Source organism: Bombus terrestris, chromosome 7 (assembly GCF_910591885.1).
Source record: "Bombus terrestris chromosome 7, iyBomTerr1.2, whole genome shotgun sequence".
Lineage (NCBI taxonomy): Eukaryota > Metazoa > Arthropoda > Insecta > Hymenoptera > Apidae > Bombus > Bombus terrestris.
Genome location: NC_063275.1, coordinates 21,355,048 through 21,381,076, shown reverse-complemented (window position 1 = coordinate 21,381,076; position 26,029 = coordinate 21,355,048). Strand labels below are relative to the sequence as shown.

Genomic DNA, 26,029 nt, shown 5'->3' with positions numbered 1-26,029 from the left:
GCGCCGCCACATTCTGTTTCGTTGATTTTATGGCAAAATTGTGAAATTGGAGGAATTCTTACTTGAGAATTTACAAGATGTCTTGCGCAATATTGCAAAGCGATGGAAGTTTTTCGAATTCCTGGCAGCGTGCATGGGATTTCGAAACCCATAAAAGTATCCTGCGGTTGCATGCTTGCACAACACACTTCCCGATATTCGTAAGCGGTCAATGCTTGATAAATCATGCGCGGTTTGACGCACTTGCAACGACAATATATATTCATCACCGTTGAAAGAAGTAACGTGCCGATGAATATTAAAAGCCTATCCAAAAGGATTGCCTTTTGTTCTCATTGTAACACCGTCGGAACAAAATTCCAAACAATTCCGATCCATTCACAGCATTGTAGCACTTATGCTTTTAACATGATAATTAGGTAGCAGGTGTTCAGTAAGTTTAACCATCGTATTGTTCAAAATTACACCTATTTTTTGTTCAAGAATCTAAGTAAACATTAGTGGATATAATACTTCCTGATATTTAGTTTCTTACCCTAGAAAGTGTAATTTAAAGAGCATAGTTATTATTCGTTTGAAATAATATAATTAAAATATCCTAAGAAGCTTTTCATGTAATTGTTTCGCATAAACCTACGATGTCATTGCACGCACACGCAACATAAATATTTAAATTAATATGAGGTTAATCTCAAAGAGTTATATCCTTATCTGTCTTCATGTTATAATATCATCAAGGTAAATAATTATTCTTAAAATAGAAATGATTGCGTGCTTATATCTATAGATATTTTGAAACTAAAATCACTATAATTAAAGCATTAAACGAATATGATTAATTTAGAAGTACTTGAGGCCTAGAGCAATCTCTTTTTTCGAGTTCATTTATTAATATATATCATAGCTACTTATCATTCTATTATTATTTTATTAACGTCACAAATCTCATAACGGAAGATGATCACAATTTCCTACACGATACTACGTAGTTCTATTCCACAGGTACACAATTAATATTCAATTTTAAAAAAATACGCGTCAAGGGAACCACATTTTATTTCTCGGATCTTATTGGAAGAAACTGCTATATAGAATAATATTAGGGATAAAATATTTGTAGAAACGGTTCTTCTAATAAAATTCTACTATCTTTACCATTCTTTCAAAATGTCATTTTAAAAAAATACGCGTCAAGGGGACCATATTTTATTTCTCGGATCTTATTGGAAGAAACTGCTATATATAAGAATAATACTAAGGATAAAATATTTGTAGAAACGGTTCTTCTAATAAAATTCTACTATCTTTACCATTCTTTCAAAATGTCACGAAGAAAATAATTTAGACCATCGTGCAATCTTATCATATACCTATAGGCATGCAGCATGCTTTTTAATCTCACATTTTCACAAAAACGAAGAAGAGAAAAAGAAAAAACATTCTTCTACTAAAATTCCATTGTCATTGCCGTTCGTCAAAAGTGTCACAAAGAGAATAATTTCTGCCATTACACAATCTTATCATACGTGCTCATATTTTATAACTCTACATTTTTAATAACAAACTTCTACACACTTACATTGCTATTTAATGATACAAAGTATCCAATACATTTTTACTCGAAAAGCCTGCACGTCCAACAGCATATTCGTCATAACGATCCAACTATCGATGGTTTGATGACTCTTTACAGCGAGGAACGAGAGGTTGGTTATAGTTTCGCGATTTCGCCGTTTTCAAGAGTTATATACTCGTGCGCGCGTTGGTCAGAGTTCAAATCAAAAGCCGGTCGAGATAGGAACGGCGACGCCGATAAATCGTCGCGGTGAACCGCGATAAACGTTCGCTGCCTCCGTCTTTCTTTCCTCTTTTTCCCGCGGTATCGCGCACGTACACAGACCGCAGATTTGGTAAACAAATTATTCTCGGGAGCATGGAGAGAAGTGGCCGAACACCGTCGTCTCTCCTTCTCTTTTTCTTCTTCTTTCACTCTCCACGTCCTCCTCGCGAGAAACGAGTGATTACGCGGAGGCAGCCGTGAAGGCTGCGGTTTCGCGGGATAATGATTTCGCGAGATAACGCGTAGCCCGAACGGCGACACTGTGAACGTTTGAAATTTTAATAGGCCGCGCGTAGTAAAATGAAAGCTGTCGATGAGAAACCTTTCTTTGGTTTTCCCAGTTTGTGTCTGACTTTACTATTTTCTTAAAAATTTCTCTGCCTAAATCGACTGCTTGCCATCGTATTAACCACTGTAGTTAGATTAGGAACATTTACGCAAATTCGTATTTTTCTGATCAGAAGCGAAGAAGTAGAATCGAAGAAGAAGTTTGGTTCGTTTAGATGTGTTATAAAGAGTAGTATATTTTAGATGTTTTTAATATTTTCTCATGTCGTATTTTTGCACGTTGCAATCTTTCATAAATGCATGAATACATATAGTATAATATCATCGAGTCGAGTAACAAGTTTGTTCATCCTTCGCTAACGTATACCTACGTTTCGAAAAATATAGAAATTGAAGACCATATGGCAAATTAAAATAAATTGCTTAGATTAGATTAATTTTGCTTGAAAGTAATAACGTTATACGTGTTCTTTTAAGAAAACGAAAATGTATTTATTGCCTAATATATTGTGTATATTGTAATCATTAATGCACACGATATAATTAATATACAATTTTATTAATATTATTAACTAATCGATTGACATCGTAGGTCGAGTTCATAATTTTTAGAAAAGATTGGAACACACGACAATATGGTACTCTTGTTTGACATTGTCAGTCCGTTTCTACTTCAGCAGTATTATGTTTTTCATTCGATATTTTTCACGTTATTCTCGAGTTTCACATTGTGGAAACCTTTGCCTAGCTTTAAAACGGTGCAAAAGGTGATATATGATGCCTGCATAGAGTGCAAAGATCGACGCTCTGACAACACATCCTACATTTTTCGTGCACACCGACACTAGCGTTTCGCTTCTTTTTAAATACGATTTATTTTCTCCATCGGAGTACAATGACTCGACGACGACAAAAGACATTTTTCTTTTATGATTCACGGCACGAAATTTGAATATTATTCTTCTTATTTCCATACAAGACTTTTAAAAATTATTTTTGCGCGTAATCTGACGTTAATATTAATCTTTAATATTGTTTGAATTTTATTAGAATTTTTGCAATTATAATAAATTATTTATTAATATCAAATTTATTAAATTGGTGAAATATTATCATTGCGATTGAAAATAAATGTCAAATTACTGCCGTACGTATTCAATGTCGCATAAATTTTATTAGAAGCTTTGAGTCGTACGAATGTTTTTCGCGATACCGATTATTTTTTTAAATTAATTTCTTTGTCTTAATTACGTTTTAGTATGTATAGTATTTTAATTTTCTGGAAAGATATTAATTTTCTGGATAATATACTAGTATGCCAATTTTTATTTCCACAACAGATATATCTTATATATGCCCCGTCTTTCGACCAAATAAATTTACACAATGAATGTTCGGTTTTTATATTAATATTATTTTCATTCATTAACACAGTAACATTTATATCTCGAATGGTAATAAAATCTGAAGCATAAGAAATCAATCGGGAAGCTTTTCACATCTATTGGTATGTTAAACGAGACAAGTGGTATATGGATGTGTATGTAATCAGTATCGGAATATAGTTCAAAATGCTTATAGACATTAGCTTTCGTATCTTATTAAACAAAAATCAAACGTGTGCATATATATATATATATATATATATATATCTGAACCAGTATTCTTTAAAAGGATAAAAATGATTATTTTTATAACCGATCAATTAACTTTAAAAATCTAACATTTTATAAATTCAAATTATAGAACAAAGTCCTCACACCAAGCCGATTACATTCAATGAGAACCTAATTGCAGTCTACCGAAATTTGTAAATTTATTTTTCCAATTTAAGCAAATGCAACAATCCTACGATGAATTTTATACACCTTGATCAAGGAAAGCTAATTTTGGCGTAATAATTATCGCGTGTAAATCAAATTCTAAAATGTCGTATTTAAAGAACCACCAATTCCAGTCTAGTTGCTCGTCCTTTTACGTCATTTCTTTTCCAATAATCTTACGCGTAGGTTTATCTTCACACATCTTACAAAATACAATTACTTAAGGATCATTCGTAGGTTAAAAATTCGTTCTTCGATTTACTACTCGATTAAAACTAATGAAAACAGCTTGAGCAAATGACGCACGTCATCCATAAGATATGTGCCGGGTGCGCCGCAACGTTCCAACATTCGAAGAAATTGCATTGGCCGGTGAAACGAGCGGAAATCCGTAAAGGTTTCACAGTGATTCGAAAACAAGTTCGATTCCGGTGTGGAACACTCGCGTGTGCGTCTTAAACGGTGGCTACCGGGTCGAATAAATTCGCGTGTACACGCGGCAAGGGTGTGCACGAGTGAGTGCACACGCGCGCGCGCTAACGAGTTATGTCTATTGCGGCGATATAAACGATACCGTAGGCGCAATAAAATGAATCGATAAAAACGTAGATCGATTAATGTGCAAAATAGAAGTTGTCTCGATAACGATTAGTGGTTTAGTGGGTACTAGTTAGGCGCGGAAAGTTCTGGCTGAAAAATTGAATGACTGTGACGCCAGGAAATCTACGAGAACTTGCAAATTATGCGTTAATTTGTTCAATATATGGGAGCAGATAATTTTGTTCACGAATATTATCTTTTCCAGAGAAACTAGCATTAAAGATACGGACACGATCATTCGTATCTATGTAGTTACACGAATATGTACAAATTCGAATAGTTCGAAATTCTGATAAAAGAGAATGTAAAAAAAATCAATGTATCGACCACATTAAAATAGTAAAAATTACACATGTTTCAGGATTGTTATTATACATTCAGAACGTTACATATTTACAAAATCACACGTAGAAATTACCAAGGAAGAAAGGCACTGGTATGCAATAAAGGAGGAATATACAAACGAACGTTTCACAAACATTCCAAGAATTCAGAATGAGAAACGGGCTCTCTACGTTCCAGCACCTGAAATTCTTCAAACTTTGGCGAGATCAAATACCAGAGTGTCTTTGGTCGGTTCATTGAACTAGTTTCGCATGAGTTTGATTCAGGATTCGAGTGTTGCGGTCCTCGTGAATCCGCAAACACGATCCATAGTTTGAACAGCGTCGCGAAGATATGCTCTACTATCCTTTCGCTCGGACGCGAATTTAACGAGCGCGGTGTCGGCCGTAAAAATGACTTTGTCATTCATGAGATGCAAAACGCGTTAAGAAGTCCGGAAAAACAGCGAGCAATTAGCCGTAAATCAAAATCGCGCGGCTCGGTGAGTGCGTGCATTTAATACCGGTGCCCGAGTAATTTACTCTGGCTCGCTATTTTCGCCGGTTTTACAGTCTTTGATATTCACTAGCATCGTGTAACGACGCCAGTGTATTGAAAAAGTAAGATAAAAACTTGATTAGTGGGATTCTGTTCAAGGTTTATTGGAATATTTTTGTACACGATATGTTTTAGATACATGTACACTTTTTTCATTGATTTATAGCATAATTGATTGAATTGTAACTAGTGGGAATTTGCATCTGGAATTTAAATGAGGTCTTGACGAAAAACTTGTGAAAATTTGTAAATAGTTTAGAATTACATTGATGAATACAGCATATCCAATTTTTATGAATGTATCGAGAAATCCAGTGATAAAATAGGGGCAGTAGTATGCTGTCGAAAACTACAAACATTATTACAAAAATTCAACGCAAAGAAAAATATCGTTTATAAGAATCCCACAAGTTACAGCAACTTCTCTATTGAATAATTATTTAATATATTTATGTTATTTTATTTCGTACTATAATTCCATTCCCCTGAAATAAAACGCACGATACCGTGACGTAATTCGATGAAATAATCAGCTAAGTACTCTGTAACCAAATAACCCAATTCAACTTCATAATCTACTTACGAACTTCCTCTAAAAGCTTCGAACTTGAAACACCATTAAGTACATCGAAACTTTAACTTTCCAAATCTTTCGATATATTACTTTCACACCTCTTATACACCTTATTCGTCTAATTATCAATATTTCTGTTATAACGCCACTGAAACTAACTAACATTACGATAAATTCCCAAGAAACTTGCCTTGTTTTTATCAACTGTATAGAGTGTTTTTGTCATTTGCGGACATGTAAAAAAAAAACATAAAACATACTTTGTTTTCATGGCGAAAATCAAAATCAATTTGGGTAAGTAGAACCATATGTCTTTCTCCGTGAAATTGACAGAGGTTTTTACGATAAATTCAAAAAGCACATTCCACGATATCTTTATTAACTTAATAATAGGTTTACTTTAGTGGAAATAATATTCCACATTTCAGAAACATTTCAGAATTACTGACATTTCAAAAAGAGAATATTACTACAGCACGTTGAGTCGTACATCCAGCGACTCTAATAACACTAACTCGTTTAAACTTTTGCAAAAGAGCAGAATCTTGTATTGCCGAAGGCGGTAAATCTGGTATTGAGTTGATAAAAATATTATATTATACATTTTGAATTTGTCGTAGTCTCATGCATTCTCATAAAAAAAGCATGTGGTCCTATTTAAGTTATCCAAGGTGATCTTGGTTTCGTCATGAAAACAAAATATATTCGGAGTTCTTGTTCTCGTCATTTGTAATACACTCGATGCCATTAAAATATAGTTTAGAGCATTTTTTATTACATGTCGCGCACTACATGTACGCAAATGACAGAAAAGTAGCGAGTCGTGTTACGCGGAGCACCCTGTATTTATGTATATCGATCAGCCCTGGTTTTTATATAAAATTGCATCTATCACGTTGTTTCTTATTAAAAAAAATAAAAAGCCTATGATCAGTCGTGATTTTTCATAACTCGCATATATTTCGTCCCCCATAATGCTTCGTTGATCATAAATTCGATTAAATATACGTATACGTGAAAATTCCAAGTAACTAGCATCGCGATATGCAAATTTCTAGGGTGATTAAGAGTGCGTGATATAAGCGAGGACTGTAATAAGTGATGGAGCATGCCGTTCCGCGTAAATACGAAAATGTTATCATGGAGGACCGATATGCGTTTTAACGAACTTGGATTCCTTCAGGGCCGTCCGTTTCACCGTTACGCTGCCATCGAGACAACCGGTTCCACGGTGTTCTTATCACTGCCCGAACCAAGAGACACTTATCTCAAACGTCTTTATCGTAGCCCGCGCAGCGGTTCGTCAGCAATTTATTTGGTTTTCGCGAAAAAAAAAAGAAAGAAAGAAAAAAATAGCGGCCAAGTCACGCGAGCCGTCACTGCGTGTATCTACCGTACATCTGTTGATTATAATAACGATGTAAAGGCGATTCGAGCATGAAATTAGCCGTATCGATGAACATCGACGGAACGAAAATAACATTCGGGACTCGAAAGTTCCATAGTGACCGCGATTAAAGCGTTAACATTTTTGTTTTCCTCGAACGTTGATTTAAAGACGAGTGTCAATTACGTACCGTAATTTCTTAAAGACCGTGTAATTTTCATGGAATGTACGGTTTGGGAAATGTGTAGAATAATTTGTTTTGTATTTTTGTAGTTATTAATGTAATTGCGGGTAGTAAGATCGGTTTGCAAAGTGCGCATCTTTGTAAGAGTTACGCTTAATTACCAGTTTGTAGGTTCGAGTAAACTGTTCTCTCCTGGTAATGCGGTTTTTTTGTAAATTTAGTCGCGTTTAAAATTCATCCTGCGACTTCAGAGAACTTTAAATCAAATCTAAATGTAAGACGATTGCATACATTTAATTAAACTGACAAATTTTCATTCCAATTTACTTGTAAAAATATATGAAAATCAATGAGAACGTTGAATTTTAGTTAGCTATATGTTTCATGGTACATATATCATCGAAGAATTTAAATTACTCCATGTACTCTTTACGATAACCGGTGAAACGTCTTTAAAATAAATCCTCCGTAACCCTCGTGCTTTTATTTCAAATTTATTTTTCAAACTGCAATTCCCGTACAATTGCACTGCCGCTCGATCGGACCAGTGTCCGACTATCCTACTCTACTTCCAACCAATATCCTATTCTTTCGTGTTATAAATGAATTAAGTAGAAACATGCCGACACAGATATGTCATTAATTATGAAATCATCAGAGTTCATCCGATTTATAACAAATAATTTATTGAATACGAATCGGTTGAGATGAAATGTCGAATACTCGGACAGCAAAACGATTAATATTACGATCCACATAGAATAACAAATATTCTGATAATATCTCTAATATTCTCCCCTTCCAAAAAACAATTTAAAAAAACACGTCCCCATGCTCGCACATTTACCTTCGAATTAACCCGGTCTTGTCGTTCATCTCCCTTTCAACCGGACTAGTTGTCGCACGAACGATCGTCGTTAATTCGACTAGTCCGATCGATTCTGTTCTATTGCTCGTCACCCGTATAGCGAAACTATATTTTCTGCGACTTAATAACCACGATCACCAGGCGACACTTACGGTCTCAGATACGGGAAGTTCGGTCCCGGTGGATTCGCGCGTTGAGCAAGATCTACGGCGTTTAGCAGTCGGTGCAGCAGCCCCGATAACCGTAAATATCGTCCTTAGTGGCGCGATAAGTTCAGATTTCGCATTAACGTCGGCGATGCGAACCTGGTCTCTTGGCAAAGAGAGAAACGTTTGCACGAGTCTCTTCGCTGCATAATGACCGCGTGTCTCCGCTCCTTAAAGGTGGGTGATCGCTGACCAAACAAACTACGTATACCTGTATCGTATATATACACGGTATCTTTTTGTATGTGAAAAGTACAGCAGAGGCGCATTAAAATAAGAAAAATCTCATGCAAACATATATCATATTTGGAAGAACATAATTTTCTAGTTACAGCTTATTTTATGCTGCAATCGTTTTTCTAATTTTTTGACATAAAGACACGTCATGCAGATTCCATTTCTTCACCAGCTCGCTCTCCGGACTCGAACTTACTCGATTATTATTAGGCTGCGGATGTTTATGCAAATTCATATTTTTATAAACATAGCTAAAGGAACAGAACGCAACCGGAGACACGTTTCACATATTAAATACTGCAGCGAGGACTATATTTGTATATGCTATACTTGGTATGTATTATACAATTTTGCATATCACGTGCATTATTGCGTCTTTTAATTTCTCATAAATGCATGAAAATCCGCAGTTTAATTATTACATATGGGAATATTGAAAATCTGCAATTCGCAAATCACCGATCGATAGTGTCGACATAAACAATTTGTTAATAGCTTGATCAAAGTTACTTGTACATCCATGTAACTTGTTCAGAGAAATTGGACGATCTATAATAAGACGTATTCGTTTAGTTTCCCTAAAGGTAAGTAAGCAGCTGTTTTAACATAAAACAAAGTGCGATTCGAAGGCAAATGGGATATATACGAACCTTTCTTCTGATTTTGCTCCGCTGAATTCATCCCTTCTTTGTTTCTCTTATACAACGAGACACCCTGTATATATTTACATATGTACTTACGATTATTTCAGACTTTATGCCAGGAAGTTTGTCGAGAATCTTTTTAACCTGGCTATGAGATATCGTTGTTATAATGTTGATTGGGACGTGCGTGATGATCGCGAGCTGCGATTGTATGCTGGTTTAATTGCCGGCTTTATCGAGGTCGGAAGACTAATGGGGTGTTAAATTGATCCTTGGAAGGTAGTAATTAAGGGAACATTTTTCACAGGTTCGATATCGGTGTTGTGTAATTTAGCTGTAATCGGTCATATGGTACGGAGAATTACATACGTTATGCGTGTTATGTCCGTGGCGGGATAATTAATACGAAGATATAAAAAAATAACGTCCTACTATACTTGTTTTATGTTTATACTCATTCTGTGTTACTGCGATACGTAGAATTACATCGTAGGTAGGGTACGATAAAACGAACGATACTGCAACGAATAAATTGTTACGACGAATGGTTTTTATTGATAAAATCGTAAAATGCTATATAACGCTATAGAATGCAATATAATTAACGAGAAATTGTCTTTCCTTGTATGTTAGGTTGCTTATGCTTTCCAAATTTACGTGTACGGTATATTAAAATTCAATTTTTCATTTTGTCTACTACGTTTATCCTACTTAAGCGAAATAGTAAGTTTGCATTGAAACGTTTGCTTGAAACGGATTGCTCCTATCTAAATACACATACGTAAGTACATGTATGTATGTAGCTACATATATTTGAAAAAATGTTATAACAGACGAGTTCCACATAGAACCGATTACTGTTCGGCCACTATGTATACGCCACCGTATTGCCTCGGTTTCCTCTGATTTAAAGACCGACTGATATCGCAAATCGATACCCGTTATGCACCCTCCAATATATATTTTTTCCTCGGCAACAACAACAACGAGAGAGGGAAAGAGAGCAACTCTCCTTCGAATCCCATTTACACGTAACAATCGCTGGCACTCCACATTTCGCGGTCTTATCCCCGTTCAAATCCAAACAGACTCAATTTCCAAGTTTCTCCTGCGACGTGCTAAATAACGAAACTTCATCGTTTGCGCGCAAAACGTTCCTCGTATTTATGCTTGGAATATTTTAAAGTTCGTCGTGTGGCTAAAGTAAAATCCTCGTCGAGGACCGCGAAAGCCAGTCCGGCAACATCGTATTTCGCGAATACACGCAGGCTCCATGCTCGAGATAATTTCGATCGGCGCGGCGTATCGGTTGATATATTAATGATACCGCGTGATAGCGTTCAACATTGTGGTAAACCAGTTCGCTAGTCGACGAGGAGTGCTTGTTAAATATAACCGGATACGTACGGCGTCGTTTATATACAGGTTGCCTGCTTCTGCTTAAAATTCTAAACCGTCGAACGTATTTCCCCGATGATCTTTTATATGAACGAACGGAATCGTGAAAAAGAAACTGATAAGAGGAATGGAAAATTGCCAGTTCGGCTCGGTCACAGTCTGTAAGTCGAAATTAAGTCGAGTGTCTATCGGTTGACAGCGGACACAAAATTTTGCTTATGAATATTGATTATTAATCTATTTACTACGTTCTATTCATGTTTTCATATTACTTTTTCAACTTCAATTTTCTCAATTTATTCGCTACATTTATTATGTAAAATAATACAAGGATTTTTGTTAGATTATCTCTAAAAGCGTGAGAAGATACAGCTTGTAAAATAATTTCGGCACTGGAATGACGCTATGACTGAATGTAGCGGAAATTAATTTGACTATTAATTGGCTCGAAAACACAAATTTTTCGTCTAAATGTTACGTATTAAACGTGAGATATCAGAAGAAGATAAGTAGGAAATTTCGTTGGATTAGCTTGGAAAGAATAGGAAGCTAGGGATACAAAACAGTGTCAATAGCGAAATAAAACTGTAACTAACAGTAAGTATAGAAGGTACACCCACTCTTTTAGTAGATCAACGTATGTACTTGTAATATACATACACATTCTGCGAGAAGTAATGAAAATTCTGTGGTTGTACATACGAGAGGTGATTACACAACGAGGCGGGATTTACGCTTTATTTACTATAACCCGAAGATATAGATGTGTCATAAGGCTACCGATTCTCGTAAATAATACAAGCTACGAGCTTAAAGGCCGATCGCTACGATCGAATCCTTCATTAATTTTCAGGCCGAGCCAGACCGCCGGCACAATGTGACGAATTTAACGACATTCCGTGGCCAAACAGATTTACACATAATTCCTTTGTCAGTGAACGTGCAATGACGACGATAACGGTGTAGGCTGTTGCGCATATGATACGCATGCCGTATAATATTATACCGTGGTTCAAACTGTATATTTGCATACACAATCTTCGATGTTACGTGTACGGTTTGAAATTTTGCTGCTTCGAATAATGAATCATTTCAGGCATAACCAAATTATGCATATCTCTTGCGATAGTTTTATACTATTTTTCATAAGAAATTTCTTTCTTTCATAGTTCATTCTATAATTAATACTTTACTGATTCAACCTTGGAGGGACTCATCGACCGAGATACACATACATTCATTGTAAAAAGAATATGAAAATGAATTAAACAGATAAGGATCGATCGAATGCACAATAAACAAATTATAAATCCGAATTTTTTAATAGAAATATTTCATACAGATTTTCGATAAATCGGAAGAAAAGTTTTAATCATAACAAGGCTATTAAAATTACGATATCGTTTAAGATCAAATTGGTTTCTGTAATACGATAAAACTCCAACTTTTCTTTGCAATCCTTTATTCGAACGTTCCTATTTGTTGCTACAAATATTCACATTTGTTTTATAGTTTGTTTAATATAGAATAGTGTGCATCTCGACAGTGTTAGCGACGATCACTAGGGTGGAGTTTTTGTTGTTTTAGTTAGAATGTGTGTGGTCTATTAATGATGTATTAATGGCTGGAAGCGAGCAAGTCAGAATTCAATTTATCTGAACTTGTCGGGAGTCAAACAGTTCTTGTAATACGTGTTCGCCAATTCTCTCCACTACATAGTATTTTTCGCTTACAATAAAAGTTCAAGATCAAACAAGTAGATTTGATCGATATTAGTTGAGTTAATCGAGCACTAATCGAGATAAATGAAGTTCGTACGTAGTAAAATTCTACTACACGCAGAAAAGTTTCGTTGAAACATTCATCTTGCGGAATTTTATTTAAAATCATCAATTATTCATAAATATATTCTTACCTTGACGTTGATAGCTTTAGTAGCTATCATATGAGGTGCATACGCTTTAAGTGGTAAACATTTGCAGCATTTAAACAGTGAATTTTTATTTATTTGCCGGAGTATCAATATATTTTTGTTTATCGCAGTATGTAGCCGGTGATTACGGTGTTGATGATTTTATTGAATATAAAGTAGATTGGGTAAAATATGGTAAACCTTCGTCAATTTTCTACTTCATTGGTCATTGTTTCCAAGCGATTATACGCGTTTATTGCACCATAAAACGAATATACAGGGTGAGTCACCATAAATTAACGCGTTAAAGAAATTTTTATCCTTGGAAATAGCAAAAAATACTTGTGTCGGACGTGTTTTTTTTCTCCGCGAAATAAAATAATTAGATGCTTGGGAATAATTTTTGTTTTTTAGCACTTTTTCGAATCTCAAGGTTCTCGTCTTAGTTATTTTCTTGTCTAGAAACGAAATGCGTCATTTTCCTTCGGGCAGCTCCATTTTAATCGACGCACGTGGAAATTCAGTGCCAGGATACTAGAATTACCTTGAAGCTATTTAGTTATTTAAAAGAGTAAATTACAATGATTCACCTAACGCACGACATAACATAATTATCCAATTAAGAAAGCATGCAACAGGAAGTTACTACGCTTATTTTTATATCCTTTCTTTATTTATTTCCCTTAAGTAATTAAATGAAACAGTTTATCATATTAGCTGTATTAATTAATTAATATAATATATAAATATATAGAATTAAAATCCTTTTTTCCGTCTTTAGAACCTAATGAAATCGTTTAAAAACTAATTTCAATATATTACACGGTCGTAATTTTGATATCCACTAAATAGTTTACTTTTTACTCAATGTATAGTATCTTTTCCGCAATAACTGTCTGGCTTGTTGATAGCGTACTTTCTTACTACCTCAATGTACATAGTACGTTTCAAGTTTTTCTGCTAAACGTACACAAGTATCCATTAAACTGAACGAAGATTAATAAAAAAAAGCTCTTAACGAGATAAATTTCAGAAGTAGTTTCTTATTGATGTCGAATATTGTTATTTTTATGTTTGTGAAACTTTCTTCTTTTTTTAAATCGTAGAATGTACTGGCCTCATTTGACACGAAAAAATTTCTACTCCTTCCATAGCATTATACATATATTATATATATATCCTCACACAATATCTTAAAACACTTTCCATTTTCATAAAAATTAAGAATTTTATATAGATTCTAAATTTCGTGTACTTTCTAATAAAATTATTAAGATAGTTTGTCAGGGCTTTGTATTTCCTTTATCGTATATAAAATATCTAATGTCAGATATTTCCTGGTGTTCCTTGATCTTACTTAGCTGCTTCTAATTCCGACAAACCGGTATGACAATTGTCCTAAAATCGTTGATCGAGCATGTGGATACTCCATTCCATTACCTGGTACTCACTTCGTATCTTATTTTCCTAAGAAATCATCATCCCTCTTTATCTATTTATCACGACGTAAACATCGAAAACATCATCTGGCAAATTCGCAGTCTTTACGACCCTTACGCTTTGCTGTCTGTACATGCATGGAAGAACTAGTCCGCCATCACAAGAGAAGCATAAGAAGCCGAGAAACCTCTCATTAAAGAAAGTAGCTGTCTCCGAAAATGATGTCGAAACATCTGTGCCCGGGTGTAGCGAGCGGTAGCCGAAATTAAAGCACGCCAAAAAGTCTCCGGCTGTATCGCGGTGAATTTAATGTCGGAGCATCAAGCTGGCGCGAAAGTGTGCGCATAAAACAAAAGAGTTCGACCGCGAGGAACTTTTTCTGTCTGGCCATTAGCTGCCGGCTTAATTTCGGCCGTTGTTGCGCACACGTGTACCTATATACGGTTGCGGTGGAGTGTCGCCGTGAAGGGTGGTGCAGCGTGCAGAAAAAAGGAAACTCGGTATCGTTCGTGTTTATACCGCGCGGACATTGTAATTACAGGCAAACATCGCGTTTACCGCGCCGCGAATCGCGAGATTATTAAATGTCATTAAACACCGCGTCGACAGGCGGGTCTGGGCCGTGCGCATCTTCTCCCTCTTCCATTACGCGAGCGAAAGGGGATGGAACGAAGCGGCGGGGCTATAATTATTCGGCCGGACGCGGTATTATCCTAATTGTCTAAACCTTATGGCGTATTAATATCGAGCTTCTCGATCTTGGTAGGCGGCCACGACGCGGATTATTATTTTCGTATCGCAGCAGCTATTTCATTATACCGATCGTGGCGCACTTACCTCTCATTAACCTCGTAGCGGCCGCGCCGATGGAAAAACGAGCGTGACGACCGCTGCGGTGTTCGCGTCGCTTCGAGACAGTGTTTTAACCAGCGGGCTACAGAAAGAAGGAGGGAAACGGTACTGGTAATTGAATTTTGAATTACGATGTCCCGTCGATGTTCCAGTACAAGTATTAAAATTTAATATCTCGAGTGGAGTCGCACGAGTTCCGCGCACACAGAAAGAGGAAATCGTCGGCAACGTAATGTTCACCTGTTAAACAAGCCGCACCATCCCTTTCTGTCTTTCTCTGCGCTACGTACGCTTGATTTAAGAAACGTTGCATAGGCATTTCTGTTTGCAACCGGAGCTTGTAATTATTGCCGGTTTATGCGAGCATTCGGTCGAAATGAAACGTATCCTGAGTCGTAAAATGCTATGTGTAAAGCGGTTTCAGTAAATTTCGAGTTTTTTGCGCGATTGTTGAAATATTTACCTTCCCGGTGCAGTTAGAAGGATGTAAAATTCATTGGTTATATCCGTGTCTGGTTAATTTGATGGAAAATATAATGCAAGGTATATTGCGCTGGAGAAAACGATCGTCACTTTACCAATTTTTACTATAGTCTCGTACGAGTAACGTGTCCATTTAATAAGCCTGCGGAACTTTACTTGTGTTTACTTAGTTGGCGCAATAAAATCGTTCACTGTAACTTGACGAATTTATTGAGCAGATTAGTATTGAGCTGTGTTGAATGTTTTTCTTCTTTTTGATAGGAAATTCTGTGATCTTTTTCTTTTTGTTAACGAATCTGTGGTCTTTTCTGCTGTTTTCTTCTCGTAGAGTTTCTGTGATCGGAGAAAGAGATCGGAACGGCAAAATAGTCGGTGAAGTTGTTTTCGCGAAACTTGGAATCTTTGGTGCGATTATATTATAGTTGAGCGGAGAAAGGTGTTTTCGGACTGGGTTTAGAGTTCGTGGCTGTTATTTCAGACCGGGAACGCGTACTGTTTGTACGAAGGTAAAACCCGAAGAAGAAATAATCAACGCGATCGTGCTCTTTGTACGAAAACAATTGTTGTTTTCTATTTGAAACGGCTCGTTACGTTTTTAACGACCATGGTTTAAACTTCAGGAGAAAATTCTTCTCTCGGACGAACAATGGCTTGGCTATTAAACTAAGAACATAGTTTCTTCAAAATACGTACGGAGCTTCTAGCTTTTTTTCAACGGAATGCAATCTTTTCGAATACATATTTATAAAAGTTAAGCGTGCTTTCATGTATTCGTGTAAACACATATTGTGTATCCCGAAAATAAGGATTTCAGATGCTGTTTTCTTTAGATTTTCGAAATTTTTACTATTAAACTTGTATTTCAAACGTACATACATTTTGCAATTTAAAGTATCGAGCAATATGAAATACTATTATCTAATATTTTATATCGAATATTAATAAAAATTTCTCATTTAAGAATCAACTAGTGAATATCTATAGACATTCTAGTGTTATAGTATTTTATACTAAGTACTCAACTCCCTGCCCTATAATATCAAACTTATAATACGGACCAAACATAAAAAATACACGAATCGAGCTCATGATACGTACCGCAAATCGAAATTAACAAATAAGAATCATATTTATGATTACGTTATAGATTCGGAATATTAATAAACGCTTTTTCTCTAGCACATAATAGCCGTTACTTTCTATTGATGTGTGATATTGTGACAAAAAATAAATCGTAAGGCATGAAATTAACAGTAAACTCGTACCTCCATCTGAAATTATGTACGTTTAAAAAGTATTGTAACCAACGATCAATTTATTCTTTCAGATACTTAAAAAATTCTATACATAATTTATATAAAATAAATAACAGATTTATCAAGAATTCGAAGGATAAAGTTCAGACAAAACTTTTATTTCGCTTATTATTGATTATTTCATCGAGAATAATTCTGAAAAACAGCAGCTATTTATAAACCCTTCATCCTAAATTCCTTATTCTAGCTTCGAGGTGGAAATATCAAATATCCAGTGGTCGGTGATAAAAGAAAACGCTCGGCCAGTACCGTATTCTCCTTTAAAGGTAATTACGCAATTAACAGGCCAAACGGCTTCCCGTGGTGCAGGAATGACTGTACAAAAATCCTAACGGCATCGGAGCGTGGCCATTAACGAGCAGACCGATACTGCCCCGGCGCAATAAAAAAGTGAAACTCATTAAAATTAGACTCGGCTCGTTGCTGGCTAGATCGCGCTTAGGCTCGAACACCTATTTCGGTTTATCGTGTACGCGAGTGGCACGATCGCGAGCGCAGCTCTTTCCGGTAGGAACGCAGCCTCTATCTCGCGTCTAATCCGCGATGCGTTAGCGGACACGGAGTTTCCATTAGTAGCTCTCAGTCGTAAGTACAATAATACAAATGGCAGGTTCGCGCGGATGCCCATAAATTAACGATAAAAAAGCACGCGACTTTTCAGCCGTGACTTGTCTGCCTTTGAAGAGCTTTTCATTCGCGAGTCGCGTCCAACGATGCGAGTATCTTGTTCCTTTGTCTATCACTCGTACCATTATTTTGTAATGTCGTTTGGTAGGTTTCGACCTGTATCCTTTCCTTTAGATGAAAAGGAGACATTGCTTTGCGTATAGTCATTTTTGATAGAGATGATACGGATGGATTTTTTATGAGATATATGGGGCTGTTGTTGATGACTGTACGTATTTCATTTTTCTAGGAATTATTTTTATTTGAAAAGGGTGTAATGGAAATTGTTGAAAAAGGGACATGTCAAGATAAAAATTTTAAATATCATGTGGAGGAGTCGGGAACAGATGACGCTGGATCTCTCGGTAATTTTCGATTAAATCTTTTCGATTAAAACAAGGTATAATACTCAAAACTTAGTAATTATAGCATAGATTCTTTCTGCTTTTAAAATAGCTTACAAGTACAAAAATATATTCCATTTGTCTCGCAGAAACCATAATCTAAAATCGCACCGCATTACAACCGCTTTCTACAAATAACCATCCATTAGCACATTCGCTGCCACTAAAATATGACAATCTTTCCCCAGAAGCTTCATATCTTTTCAGTAAAAATATTTTTACTTTGTGTAATAATATTTGTTTTAAGAACATTGCCCGCTATCTCCGTTGCTTTCCAACTAACTTTCTTAAAACGCGTAAAACTAAAAACATGCTGATTGCGTCAATAGAATTAGATACTTTCAGCCGGACAACTACATTTTAAATAACTTAGTCGTCGACTATTAACTCCTCTACGTTCTTCCAATCATTTTACACCCAATCGTGTTAACAAGCCTCTCAAATTTGAAGAAAGTCTAAAAGAATCGTTGTTGATGTTATCAATGATAGTGTGTTAGAATTTTTCTTCGAACGTTAAACCTGTTTTTACTCGTTAAAAGGAATAAAATTGTCACGTGAAAGAACCGTAGCGGGAATAACGCGATAAACTCAAACGAATAATCAGATTGAAAATGTGGAAGAGCATAAAAATATCACGATACACGTTCAACTCCATAATGTCCGCAATTAATAATAATTCGTAATCCGCGAAAAGAGCCGGTGCATGGAGGCAAGTTACCGTCGGTTGGCGAAACAAAGCGATAGAGGGTCCCGCAGGCCAAAGTTATTATTCGCGTATCGCGGAAATCGTTTCATTATCCGCTCGCGAAGCTGTAATCGCGCATTGTGTGCTAAATGCGCGTAACGTGGCCAGAGAACCCCCTGCGGAGACTTGGCTAGAGCCGATTCTGTTTGACTGGAGGTTGCTCGACAGAGCGGCGCCAACCGGTTGCCGCGGCAGCTGGCTTCCTTCCATCGATCTCAACGACTGGACTGCGACTACGAGAACCGATCGTGCCACGTCTCCGGGCGACGCTGAAGAACGCCGAACATCGGCTCGACGTGCACTGGCTTACGAAAGTATCCGAATATTTGGCGTCGAAAATTTTTACATTCATATTGCGCGTATTATACGAAACATTAAAAAATGTCATTAACTTTGTAACGAGAGGCGACGATGTCAATATTGGCGTTGGTCAAATTCAAGACAAATTGAAAGATGTACATAAGTTGTAGTCTGGTATATTCATAAAGAATTTCTATAAATATTCGAACATATCACAGAAAATTATTGCACGAAGCTTACACGTATATATTATGTGTGTCATATAAATCATTTTGAAATTTCATCAGCGCTGTAATGAGACACGACTGTTATGATTATATTGGTCAAATCTGAAGCTAATTTGAAGATGCATATAGAAGTTCCAATCTGTATGTTCGTAAAAGGTTTCTATAAGCATTTGAACATCTATCATACAAAATTTCTGTGCATATATTCTGCGTGTCATATAAATCATTTTGAAATTTCATCAGTATTATAATGACACGACTGTCATGAGTATATTGGTAAAATTAGAAACAATTTGACTATAGAAGTTACAAGATACTATAAGTATATTTCACTAAAAATTAGTATACATAGCCATCTCAAGAATGTAGTAAGTATTATATTATAATATTGAAATTTATTAACAAAATTAATAATAGCTCTTAAATACTTTTGTGATCTATACGAAATACACACATACACACACACACACACATATATATATATTGAATATCTTCCAATTCCTACGTATATTTTTAGATTTGTTTCAAGCTTCATCAATAAGATCATTGTTGGTTGCGTAAGTCTCGTAACAGCGTTAATGAATTTCAAAATGTTTCGTGACACACATAATATATTCATAAAAGGTGTCTACAAGTGTTGGAATAGTTTTATGAGTCTGTGTATCGATAAATGCGTGTTGGAGTGGCGGCTTCTCGAGAAGCCTGACACGGACAGGCAACGAGCCACGGAACGTCGTCTGTGCTTCGTTCCTTGTTCTTTTTTTTTCTTTTCTTTTTGTTTCTTTCTTCCGGTTGGTTCACTGTCGCTCGTGGCTGGTGTATCAAGATTGATTTATGCCGGTACATCTAGTGGGCGGTCATCGACAAAATGTTGTGGGACGTATTGTCGATGCTGTGTATGACTAGTATGATTTGTGTCGAGAATATAGTGGGTGAGATTGATCGTGAGTTGGTCTTGAATCGCTGAATACGCGCGGATAATATTTAGCAGCGAGTTTGGTATGGTTTGAGGGTGTTTGGTGTTGCAATGCAAGTGTGGGACGAGACTTGGTGGAAGACGACTTACGTGATTCTACGTCTTTAAACCTTCTGACGTGGATTGTTTTTTCGTACTTATCGATATTGTTTAAATTACAAATTTGTTTAATTAATAGTTTAATTCAAAAGTCGTTTTATTGCGGTCATAAATATTATACGTACTGTTTATTCGAAAAATCTGACAGTTTCTCCTTTACTTAGCATTTTACATTTTAAAACACTGATGATAAGAATGAAACAACAGATTTGTATTAGGTTGTCCGAAAAGTTTCTTTCGTTTTATAAGGAAATAATAGACGCACAATGTTTTTTGTTTTATATTAGTTTATCGAATTATGCACGAACATAATAATAGAAATATAACGAAATGGATCATACCTAATTTAATAAAATGATATAAAACAGAAATTGTTGTTCATCTATTATCACCTTATGAAACGAAAGAACCTTTTCGGACAACCTAATAACAAAATAACTAGAAACTAAAAGCAGAGAAGAGTATCTAATTTATATTAAATATATGAGTGTATATCCGTGGATTAAATAAATTTTTGGTGACTTTGTGGATTATGGATATTCAAAGTTGCGACGCATAATTTTACTGCGAAATATTAATTATATTGTATCTGTAAACATTCAACAAATAGGATTTAGTATATTCGTATTGTGTGAACGTATCGTATGTATATATTCATTGGCCCAAGAAAATGGATTTAGTTTGCACATATAGGCGTGGTTGATGAGATTGAAAGAATTAATTTCAACGATATGTTCGTCAACAGTACGCTACATTTCTTTATTGTTGAGGTTGAGGTTGACTGATTGAAAAACGAGTGGATGAATTTGTAATAGAAAAGAAAATGGATTTAGTTTGCACATATAGGCGTGGTTGATGAGATTGGAAGAGTTAATTTCAACGATATGTTCGTCAACAGTACGCTACATTTTTTTATTGTTGAGGTTGAGGTTGACTGATTGAAAAACAAGTGAATGAATTTGTAATAGAAAAGTATATTGAAATAACTAAAGGTATAAGCATAAGTTTATGCTGATTCAGATCCTTACTCTCTTACTAGACAATGGAATCGATCGTTTATATATTTGTAACAAAAGGACATTACCAAAAAAGTTAACCATATAGCTTTAGCTAAAGGCTACAGAGAACATAAATAGAAATCTGTTTATTAGTTCCTTTGTTTCTAGACCTTGCAACCCAAAACATAATGTATATTCAAGGGTACGATAATATGCACCTCTCCTTATTTAGAATATTTCTGCGTAATAGCAGTCTGCAGGTCACGGATGTCCATAAATAAAGATGTAGAGTTTTTCTTGAAGTAGTTACTTCAACATTTATGATGCAAAAAATGAAGTCTACTGAGGGAATATGAAACGAATGTTCGCTGAAAGTTGGTACTTACAGATTTATATTGTAGATCAATGAAACTGGTGATATAAAACGAGTATCCCCAAGAGCTGAAATTCAAATGCATTCTAGGGAAAATAACCGTGCCGATGAAGTGTGGAATTCAAGGAATGCAATAAGAATCGAAAGCAACTGATCATAAATCACTGTTTCGTACGAACGTGTAATCTGCTAGAACTTCAACGAGATTACACAGGGGGCTAATAAATGACGACTTAAAAAACACTCGATTTGTTTCCTTAATTTAAGTTAGAAATCAGAAAATTGCAAGAAATTCCTGTTAAATTTATTTTAGAAAGTTCTCTATCATTGAGCACAGAAAAATTACGAACCATGGAAACAAAAACTTCGTATCTTTAAATGGAAATAATAAGAACAACTGATCTGATAACTGTACTGGCCATCCATTAACAGTTAACATATTAGAAAGAGGGTAAGATTATTTACTATGAATATAATAAATCAAATACTGCAATGTAAAATGTAAAATACATATTGTTCCAGGTTGGCCATTAAACACAGTAGTCAAAGAGAAATATCCAGAGTTTTGTAATAAAACAATATTAGATTAAAAAGTATATCAATCTTCAATCATCAGTTGGCACGTAATAATCTATACTATCTAAAATATATTCAATCTTAGTTGGTACATTCTATTCCATCTAATACCATCGCCCGGATATCGTTTATCTTGATACTCTTAATGTTACAAAACTAAATGAGAAACCGAATGAACGCTGGTAACCTGTAAATTGAAAGAATTCATTCTTTTTTTTAAAAAAATACAAATTATAGCGTTACTTAAATTATAATAAAACGTCGTAAAGAATTGTAACTGATTTCACAAATATAGCTCTCGAACATTTCTTACATTTTACTGCGAAACTTTCGAACAGATATTTTGTATTGAATTCAATTGTGAATTAAAAGCATACGAAACCACCGTTCGATCGGCGAAGAACCACTGGCAATATCGAATTTGATTTTGGTACACAAAACGTACAAGTACCCATAGAAATCCATCAAATGTAAAATCAGCCGGTTGCATCATACCGCCTCCGCCGCTGGTGCAGCAGGAGGAAAAAATTCTTTTAAAACTAGTCATAGCGCATACATATCCCGCAGAAACGATCGTCCGTTCGATGTGTAGAAGATATCGATGATGCAACGATGCATTTCCAAGGTATCTCAACCGAGGACGCCATTACTGTAAAATCGAAAATACCCGGTTCGTCGTAAAATTCAAATAAGCGTTCCCGGTCGAAAGTGGTTCGGTTGCGTGGTAAAACGTAGCATTTATTTCGATAAAATCGCGAAACGAGCGACCGGAAACCATCGGGTGTTAATAACCTTGGCCTGTGAAATCGAGCTGCTGAAAAATTTACTTGCAACGTGTGTTTGTTACAAAGATAGAGTTTAACGCTTCGAGCGTGCCAGCTAGAAATAAGCTGCGATCCAAGTTCCACGGGAATGGTTTAATATCAATCTATTCTTGACTACAATACTTCTTTCCATGAGATACTTGCTACGTGTTTAGTGTTTCTAGTCAACTGGTTTGGAATTTGTAATATAGGGTCATGATCTTCTTTCCTTTTTCTTGTTTTTTCTTGTTTTTAATTAATTATTTGCAGTCGTATCATTCGCTATAGTGACGACTCACATTCACATTGGCGACTCACAATCAGCCGAAATCATCGGTTGAATTTCTATATTTGGAAGGAAGTGGTTTGTTTGAGATTACTAACGACTTTAACAATTGTAGGATTTTATATGGATTTTTATAGTTAGGAGAAAAATGAATATTAAAGTGTAATCTAGCAGTAGAAAATTTGTTATAATGTAAAATGAGATACGGTCCATGGTTTTCTATTAAGAAATGGATTAAAATTAAATTAAATTGCCTTTAGAGGGAATTTGAAGATCTATTTTCATAAAAATTATCTTTCATAGTTGGCGACACATAGGAGAAATAAACCAGGATATTAATAAGTAAATAATAAGCAGCAATGTTTGAAATTATAATAATATTATAGCATTCGTGGAAATAATATATTAAAAATATATAAACAGTACGAACACACAGTGTTCAATAATAATGCAACAATTGTAAAATGCATTGTCCAATCCCTTATTTTCCTTATTATTGACGTAGAGCGATCAATATCCATCTTGTTTGAACGTTTTGAAAATGCATAATGTATCAACGTAGCAATAAATCAAGGGCTGTCGGTTTACGTATATCGAAGAGATTATATTCAGAAAATTTATGGCTAGGTATTAAACGTAATTTACTGCATTTAGTCAGTAACTTTTCTTACACGATTATTCTTGGAATAGATTTTAAAATGTATTAGGATATTGTTGGTATCTTGCATATTATTATTATAGAAAAATGACATACTATGCTAAACGAAAGGTGAAATAATAATATATGAAAATAACTAACAAGATATTAAGTTTATCCTGTAAAAAATCTTATACCGTTACGTATTGTACATACTTTGATCCGCTAACGGTTCATACTACTGTGTCCGTGTATAATTGGCTCAATCTACTAGCCAACGTTAGGTTAGAGGAGCAAGCTGGATAAAATGGATTATATTTCTTGTCTCCTTTTTATGTAAAATTTCAATTATAAAGTAGCTTTTTGTAAATAAATTATTTACGCATGTCAATCTATAGAAAATATACTTCATATAATTCTTTGTCTACTGTATTACTTTACAAAATAAGAAATTCTAATAGTCCTTTATGTTACATAATCATAACGCGAAGCACCCTGAAAAATAAAAATTCTTCATCCCAAAAAAGAAGTCTTCCTGAATAACAAAAGGATAGAATTCCTGACTAACGCTTTTTACTAGAAAATATTTCTAAATAACTAATGATTCTAGCCAGCAATGGCTAAAATTTTCCAATAAGTTAATACTATGCTATTTGCGACGAAACGAATGGATTAGTTTCCACATTATAGCAGACAATGCCTGTCAGATAATCCTTTTCATTTCCAAATCGTTCGATTCTACGCCTTTCGCTCAAGCATGAACGTTGTCCAGCCCTATTTCGCGGCTATAAAGTCTGGATAACCACGACACGCATGATTTCTTACCTAATTCACGGAAACGAATAGGAGAAGCATGAAACACCTCGCGTAGACAGTGTGTTCACCTCGGCTGTTTCAAGGATCATCCCTCTGGCCATCGACAATCACTTACTCGACAATTATACTTGCATCGAAGGAATAACGTTTACGCCTCGATACGATGTAACGATAGTAGACGATACACGACCCCTTAAGCAGTTTTGCTGGCGAATAAAGTTCCTTGTGTGGTTTCTCCATCGTAGTTATAGAACGGGGAGAGAATTTCAAGAAGGGAATTAATGGATCCAATACAATTTAAAAAACGAACCGATGAATCCAACACGAGTCTTCTTCTTTTATATTACGTTTGTTAGATATGGAACGATATAGTGTAATAAAACAAAGCTGTTCTGTTTGAAAATAAGAGTTTGAAAAATTGGATTGAAATAGAAAGTTTGAAGTAAACGATTAATAATTATTCAGCCATTTAGCAACAGTACAAAAAGTAGCTAATTATCTACTAATGATATACAATATACATATATAATAATAATATTCTTTCGATTACAACGAATTCTAACAAAATATTATTCTAATTATATATAAACTACTATGATGATATAAAATATTAAAATTTGTACATCGACGCTATCACGGAACATAACGAAGGAAGAAGAAAGAAGACGAAGGAAACAGATACGTAGCAGACGAGATAAAAAACGAGGAAAGGAGAAAGAAAAGTAACGCATAGCAAGCAGCGATGCGACGATAGCTGAGCTACGTGGCCGTAAATCGCTCAGATCGTTGAATTAATCGATTGGTAAATAGCAGTTTGATTGCATGACACGTTTGTTAATGAATTCACATAATTTCTGACCGCGATCTCCGCAAGCTTTTCAGCTTTCGTCTTGGCTCTCTTTTTCCGTTGGAAAGTGACATACGAGCAACGCGGTTCTTTCTTTACTCTGTTCGTACGGCCCGCGTTCCGAGCGAGCATCTAAACGATATCCGGTGACCCGGCGTTCGTTTCTTGCCGTACGCCACGCCGACCGAACGTTCTTCAAGATTTATGGAACGACCGAGCGCAGTGACGGATGTTTTGCTGGACGAACGGCGAAAATATCCTGCGAGACGATTCTTCCAGTACTTGTGGGACAAAACAGACGTCTTTCGATAGGAAGTCGAACTCTCACGTGAAATATAGGAA

General features: G+C 35.5%; 1 protein-coding gene and 1 long non-coding RNA gene across 3 annotated transcripts in view; both read left to right on the top strand.

The window, feature by feature from the left end:
• LOC100643082 (UPF0489 protein C5orf22 homolog) overlaps nucleotides 1–26,029 on the top strand; it is a 423,524-nt gene that overhangs the window by 23,161 nt on the left and 374,334 nt on the right. The window lies entirely within an intron of this gene.
• On the top strand, nucleotides 20,705–24,381 carry LOC110120102. 2 transcript variants are annotated; one of them, XR_007224903.1, is made up of 3 exons: nucleotides 20,705–21,723; nucleotides 21,813–22,173; nucleotides 22,245–24,381. It is a non-coding gene; the product is annotated as an uncharacterized LOC110120102 (long non-coding RNA). The 2 variants fall into 2 exon arrangements; XR_002308708.2 differs by having other exon boundaries at nucleotides 20,705–21,727.